The sequence below is a fragment of the Mytilus trossulus genome, chromosome 4, assembly GCF_036588685.1.
Source record: "Mytilus trossulus isolate FHL-02 chromosome 4, PNRI_Mtr1.1.1.hap1, whole genome shotgun sequence".
Lineage (NCBI taxonomy): Eukaryota > Metazoa > Mollusca > Bivalvia > Mytilida > Mytilidae > Mytilus > Mytilus trossulus.
In genome coordinates this window covers 9,389,993-9,398,209 of record NC_086376.1, presented here as the reverse complement: position 1 = coordinate 9,398,209, position 8,217 = coordinate 9,389,993, and positions in this window count along the sequence as shown.

Below are 8,217 nucleotides of genomic sequence, written 5' to 3'. Positions count from 1 at the left end.
TACTCTTTACACAAGTATTCCACATTCCAAACTAAAAGACAAATTAAAAAAGTTGGTATTACTTTGCTTCATAAAAAAGAATGGCCAACGTAGATACAAGTATCTTGTCTTAGGGAGGGATAAATCCTACTTTGTAAAGAATCATTCGGATTCAAACAAAAAATTCTCTGAAACCGATATTATCAAGATGCTTGATTTCTTGATTGACAACATATTTGTTACGTTCGGAGGGCGTGTTTTTCAACAGACTGTCGGCATCCCAATGGGAACAAACTGTCCCCCTCTACTTACTGACTTGTTTCTTTATTATTATGAGGCTGATTTCATGCAGGAACTTCTTAGGAAGAAAGATAAGAAGTAAGCAATATCCTTTAACTCTACTTTCCGCTATATAGATGACGTTCTTTCATTAAACAATTCAAAATTTGGTGACTTTGTGGATCGCATCTATCCCATCGAATTGGAGATAAAGGATACTACAGATACAGTTAAGTCGGCTTCATATCTTGACTTACATCTAGAAATTGACAATGAGGGTCGGTTGAAGACAAAACTTTACGACAAAAGAGATGATTTTAGCTTTCCAATTGTGAACTTTCCATTTCTAGGTAGCAACATTCCAGCAGCACCTGTATACGGGGTATATATCTCCCAATTGATACGATATTCCCGTGCTTGCATTTCCTATCATGATTTTCTTGATAGAGGGTTACTGCTCACAAAGAAGCTATTAAACCAAGAGTTCCAAATGGTGAAGTTGAAATCATCCCTTCGTAAATTTTACGGACGCCATCACGAGTTGGTTGACCGTTATGGAACAACCGTTTCACAAATGATATCGGATATGTTCCTTACGTCGTAACTACAATCCTTTTCCCTTTCATGAATTTGACCTACCGAATTAGAATATTTACCGAATTTGTAATCACATAAGCAACACGACGGGTGCCGCATGTGGAGCAGGATCTGCTTACCCTTCCGGAGCACCTGAGATCACCCCTGGTTTTTGGTGGGGTTCGTGTTGTTTATTCTTTAGTTTTCTATGTTGTGGCATGTGTACTATTGTTTTTCTGTTTGTCTTTTTCATTTTTAGCCATGGCGTTGTCAGTTTGTTTTAGATTTAAGAGTTTGACTGTCCCTTTGGTATCTTTCGTCCCACTTTTAAAGCGAAAACGATAGCAAACAATGTTTCTAGAACTGAAACAAGTAAGACATCCAATTTTCGCAGCATGTTGACAACATATGATACGCTTTTCTGACCAGCATTTAGTTCAAAACATCTCTCGTTAGGGGTCGATACTACGGCTGAGTTTTCTTACCCTAATAACTGTTTAATATATCAGGCCTGAAAGTCAGGATTCAGTTTTCTTTTGGAGTGTTCAAGTCCATACTGGTTTTTATTATTTGTTTACTTTACACCATCCATTACATGTTCATTTATATCATCAATTTTATATTTTTTATATCGTCCATCTCAGGTTTATTTAACATCATTCATTTCATGTAAAACACTGACTGGAAAAAGAGCTTCAGGCGACTGATGAATGTAGTTGAGACCTATGCTAGAGAATCGGTAAAGTACAAACCAGACGAACCAGAACTGTACACTTTGTCTGAATGGACCAAGCTATTCGATCGTGCATTCAGAAGCAAATTCAAAAACTACAATGTACTATGAGCACAAAGGTTTCTAACCCATTCAAGAACCCGGAGGTTGTTTATGATTTGCATGACAAATATGTCATTATTCCAATAATATTGTCTTCGTATCTTAAAATCGTTATTTACAATGTCACACAAAAGAGCTTGGAATAGACAGCACGAATGGTTATCCTTCATATTTTTTAACATCGTTAACAAGGAAGAAATTTAACAAAATCGAAAATTCGTCCTTCTTTCATTTTGTACTAATACCAAAGACAACTTAGAAAAGCTACCGTCATAGTACTGGATGACTTCACAAAACTCCATATAAAGAACGATATATTGTTGAATAATCATGATGTTCGACTAAACATATTTCTAAAGTGTTGACTGCTATTATTTCTAACGTAAAAGATAGCCTTTAAAAAATATTGTGATATATTCAACCAGTGGGGTAAATCAGATGTGAATTCTCCAAAATTCTTAAGATCTTCTGCTAAATCTCATATCTTTTTTACAATTTTGCAGCAACATTAACATGATTAAGACCTTTGACTTTTCTTCGCTTTACACCACAATTTCCAATGCTCAAATGAAAGATAGACTCCACCTCCTCATTGAACTGAGCTTTTTTTTTAATTATAAAATGATAATCGTTTTTTTAGTTTTGGGTTATAATAATTCTTATATTGTAAAGAATCACACTGATTCTATCAGAAAATACAGTGAACATGATTTTTATCAAAATGCTAGACTTTTTAATCGACATTATATTTGTTGAGTATGGAGGATTGATATTTCAACAGACAGTCAGTATTCCAATGGGTACTAATTGTGCACCCCTATTGGTCGACTTGTTTTTGTACTCGTATAGATCAGAATTCTTTCAGAATCTTCTAAAAGGTAAAAAGAAAAAGCACTTTGCAAAATTTTACTTTCAGATACCAGTATATGATGATGTCTAATCACTGGATAACCCATATTTCAGTTTGTACTTGAATCCCAAATATCCTAGTGAAATTGAAATAACGTATACTACTGATACAAGAAGAACTGGTTCATGATATTTTCTCAATATTGACACAGATGGACAACTTCACACTAAAATCTATCACAAACGAGGTGATTTCAACTTTCCAATTATTAATATACCATTTCTCAGCAGTAACATACCCTCTGCTCCGTCGTACGGTGCTCACATGAATCAATTGATACGTCATGGTCGTGCATGTTCACACTAGTCCACGGACTTCATATACAGGAGTGTGCTCCTTACGCAGATACTGCTCCATTGGAGTTTTGAGGAGGGAGATTAAAAATGACACTCTGTAAATTTTATGAACACCGTCACAAAATGGTTGATATATACTATGTATCTGTGCCTAAAATGCCCTGTACCAAGTCAGGAATATGGCCATTGTTGTATTATAGTTCGTTTCTGTGTGTATTACATTTTAACGTTGTGTCGTTTGTTTTCTCTTATTTTTGAGTGTAAATTCACATTGCGATCAGACGTGTCACGGTACTTGTTTATCCCAAATTCATGTATTTGTTTTGATGTTATATTTGTTATTCTCGTGGGATTTTGTCTGATGATCGGTCCGTTTTTGTGTGTGTAAAATTTTAGTGTTATGTCGTTGTTCTCCTCTTATATTTAATGCGTTTCCCTCGGTTTTAGTTTGCTACCCTGATTTTGTGTTTTGTCCATGGATTTATGAGTTTTTAACAGCGGTATACTACTGTTGCCTTTATCAATCCATAATTTTCTACATAAGAAAATGCCTGTACAAAGTCAGAATTTGACAGTTATTATCCACATGTTTTATGTGTTTGAGCTTTTGATTGTCCATAAGATAAGGGACTTTCTGTTTTGAATTTTCCTCGGAGTTCATTTTTTTGTGAAGTTACTTTTGATGTATTATTTATATCATCAGTGTTATGTTCATTTATATCATCCTTTACATGTTCATTTATATCACCCTTTACATGTTCATATATATTATTCAGTTCGTGTTTTTATTATCCCTTTTACTGTCAATTTATATCTTCTATTTCATGTTTTATTTCATATCATCCATTTAATGTTTATTTTTCATCATCACTTCCATGTTCATCTTATATCAACCATTTCATGTTCATTTTATATCATCCTTTTTATGTAATATTTCATATCATCTATTTAATGTTCATTTTTATTATCACTTCCATGTCCATTACCTATCAACCAATAGACCACTTTCGAGTTCATCCGTCACCGGCAAAAACTCGTCAATTATGCACGCCTTTATGACGTCATTTACCAGATATAGGGGTTCGCCTGTATCTCTGCACTATTTCCGTTCATCAAGCGTCTTAGTGATCGTCTTTGTGCAGGATAAACTAGAAATAATGGTTGCTCTGTGGGTACTTACTGACAATTCCCTAATGACATCAGTGTTGAATTTGCCGAATAATTCGTACAATATAGAATTATAGTTTTCCAACCACTCGCTCAACATTGGAAGGAAGTGACGACGCCCCTAAAGAAACAAATGACGGTGATAAAGGCGCGTATAATTGACGAGTTTTTTCCGGTGACGGATGAACTCGAAAGTGGTCTATTCATGTTCATATATCATTCACCTCATGTTTATTTGTTATCATCAATTTATGTTTCGTTTTATATCATCCATTTCATTTTCCGTTTCATATCATACATTTAATGTTCATTTATTTCATCAACTTCAGGTTGATTATCCATATTTTGTAAAAATCAATCCTAATTCTATCTTATTTTTTAGTCATTCAAATGTGACGTCATTTTGTGTGCTGTTTTAGAATTTCAAATGTAACGTCATTTTTGTGCTTTTTTACAATTTCAAATGTGACGTCACTTTTTACGTTTATGCTTTGGCTATAAACTCGGCTATGTATTTTTTGTGTTGGATTATGTTGGTTTATGTAATGTATCCGGGTTTTTTTCTGTAATTAGTTAATACTTCAGTTTTATCATATCTATTATATAGTCATTTTATAAAATTTACTGTTTGCAAAAGTATAAATTATTTTAAATAATAAGGATGTTATAATCCCAAGCAGAAAACCCTAGCCGTATTGGGTACAACTTATTTAAACTTTTGTTCCTCAGTGCTGTTCAACTTTGTACTTGTTTTGGCTTACTTACTTTTTGTATCTGTGCGTCACTAGTTAGTCTTGCGTGGACGAAACGCACTTCTGACGTATTCATTTTAAACCTGGTATCTTTTGTTAGCTATTATTCGTGTGTTTCCTTGTTGAATATGTTCTTCTATTTTTTTGTATTGTATTCAAGTAATGTTATGTTGTCATTTTAATGTTTTATTTAACTTTGCCATTAAAGCAGGAGGTTTGGCATGCCACAAAACAAGATTCAACCCACCATTTTTTTCTTTTTTTTTAAATTGTCCTGTGTCAAATCAGGAATATGGGAATTGTTATATTATAGTTAGGTTCTGTGTGTGTTACATTTTAACGCTGTGTTTCTGTTGTGTCGTTTGTTTCATCTTATATTTAAGTGTGAATACGCATGGCTATAAGACGTGGCATGGTACTTTTCTATCCAAAATTCATGTATTTAGTTTTGATGTTATATTTGTTATTCTCATCGGATTTTCGTCTACAAAAGACTCATCAGTGACGCACGAATCCCAAAAAGTTCAAAAAGGCCAAAAGAAGTAAGAAGTTGAAGAGCAATGAGAACCAAAATTTCCTAAAAGTTTTGCCCAAATACAGCTAAGGTGATCTATGCGTTTCCCTCAGTTTTTGTTTGTAACACTATTTGTTCTATCGATTTATGAGTTTCGAACAGCGGTATACTACTGTTGCATTTATTTATGTTCATATTATATCATCTATTTCAAGTTCAATTTTTGTCATCAGTTTCAGGTCCATTTTATCATCTTATTCATGTTCATTTTATATTCATAAAATTGTTTGGGCTGGTATTTTGAAAAATAAATTGTATAAATTTTGATATTGCATGTTCGTTACTTTAATTAAGTGCGTCACTTTTTGTGATGTACTGTTGAGACTGTCGTTGATGGAAGATGTTCGTTGTTGTTTTGCGGTTTGCGTGTTTGCATGTCGACTATGATGACCCTATGATGTTATTTGTTAGTTCGTTTCTCTGTGATGAATGTCCCTGCATGTGTATGTGCTGTATTTCTGTCAAGCAGTTTTGTCATTTTACCGATGATATGTTTTAACATTGTTACATAAACGGGAGGTTTGACTAGCCATGAAACCATGTTCACTCCATTATTTTTCTTTAAAGTTACTGTAACAAGACAGGAATATGGCAATTTTTATCATTTGTTAGTTTCTATGCATGTTTTGGCGTTTGTTTTGTTGCCGTTCAGTGTTCCTGTTGTTCCTTTGTTTTCTTTTTATAGTCGATGTGTTTCCCTCAGTTTAAGTATATAAACCGGATCTTTTTTCTCTCAATCGATTGGTGAATTTTGAACACCGGAATACTATTTTTGTCTTTTTTTTTATGATTTATTTCATATTAATTTTAAATCATTTATATTATGCTAATTGTACATAATTAATATTGCGTTCATTTTATATCATCCACTTCATGATCATTTCATTTGATAAGGATGAGATTTTGGCGAATCATAAGTGCCTTATAGCTCCAATGAACATCACGGCTCTGCTCATTGTTGAAAGCCGTACGGTGACCTATAGTTGTTAATTTCTGTGTCATTGTGGTTTCTTGTAGAGAGTTGTATCATCGGCAATCATACAACATCTTTTTTGTTTTATATTATATTGATAAGCAAATCTGAGAACTTAACTTGCATGTATGATTTTGATAACTAAACGTAACAAAATTCCTTACAATCAACGGTAATTAATTTTGCATTTTCTACAAAGGTATTGTCCATTGGATTGCCAAAAATCATTGTGTCCGCGTTGAAAGAGGATCGTCAGACAAAAAGTGAAACTGTTTACTCGCATAGTGGTACTAACTATATGTGGATTCTAAAAAAACAACACTAAAAGAATTTCTGGATAATTTTAAATCTCCATCTTTCTCTGAAATTAACTCTATCAAAACTTTTCAAACCTGTATACAACCATTCTCCATGTAAATTTGAAAAAAAAATTCACCAATGCTTTCCAATATAAAAATGGTAGCATAAGCAATGCATTTCATACCTTATTGGTTTACTTTTTTTTAAATTGTTATTTGGATGGAGAGTTGTCTCATTGGCACTCACACCACATCTTCCTTTATTTATTTAGGATACAATACGGCATATATTGTTAAAAGTTATTGAAAAAAGGTAATACACGCTACACAGAGAAACAAAAGATAGCATGCAGTATGCAACAACAAATGGAAGTTTTTAACGACCTTAGTATACAACATATTTGTTGAATTCGGAGGTATATTTTTCAACAAATTGTCGGTATCCTATGGAAACAAACTGTCGGATTTGCTTCCATTAGTATATCCTCTAGAAAAAAAAACAAAAAAAGAATCAACAGAAACGGCTACCTCTGCATCATTTCAAATTTATACCTCGGAATTTGACATAAACGGTCATCTCAGTATAATTTTTGACAAACGAGGCGAATTTAATTTTGAAATTAGCAACTTCCCCGACTTAAGTGGCAATGTATCAACTTAAACTGCGTATTGTATATATGATTCCCAACTTAATTAAGTACTCAAGTGCTAGCAGCTTCTACACAGACTTAATAAAACGTCACCAGTGTATAAGCAGAAAGTATTTTTACTTAAAAAAAGGTTCGTTGGAAAATACCAAGACCTTGTTGGTAAATATTCCTTGTCAACTTCACGCAAAATACATGATGGTCTTGAAATATAGAGTCGAAGTACTGACGCTGTTAATCAATTTTATTACATGTAAGTATTCATATTTCTTTTAGAATTGATTACCTTTCCTTTAAGCCCATTTTTGGTTATTGTATCCTTTTCGGTGTACTTATATATCCCGCAATTGTGTTATTGAGTTATGATATTATTTTTTTTTCAATTATTGCCTTTTTTTCAGTTTTTGCTTATGTGCATTTTCTGTATTAATTTTTTTTTTCACTTCATCCATTTTTTATATTCCTTTTATATCATTCATTTCGTGTTGATGTCTTATAAACTAATTCCTGTTTTATTTTATTAAATCCATTCTATGTTTTATTCTCTATCATCCATTTCATGTTCATTTTATATCGTCCCTTTCATGCTCATTTAATTTCATTCTTTTTAAGTTTTTAGACTATAACATCCATTTCATATTCACACTACATATTTTATGTTCATTTTATATTATTAATTTTACGTCCATTTTGTACCATTTATTTCATGTTCATTTTATATAATATATTTCTGTTAATTTTATATCATTTATTTCATGTTCATTTATATGATCCGTTTTATGTTTATTTTCATATCATCCATTTCATGTTCATCTTATATCATCCATTTCATGATGATTTATATCATCCATTTAATGTTCATTTTTATATCATCCATCAAATGTTCATTTTTATATCATCCATTTAATGTTCATTTATTATACGATCCAT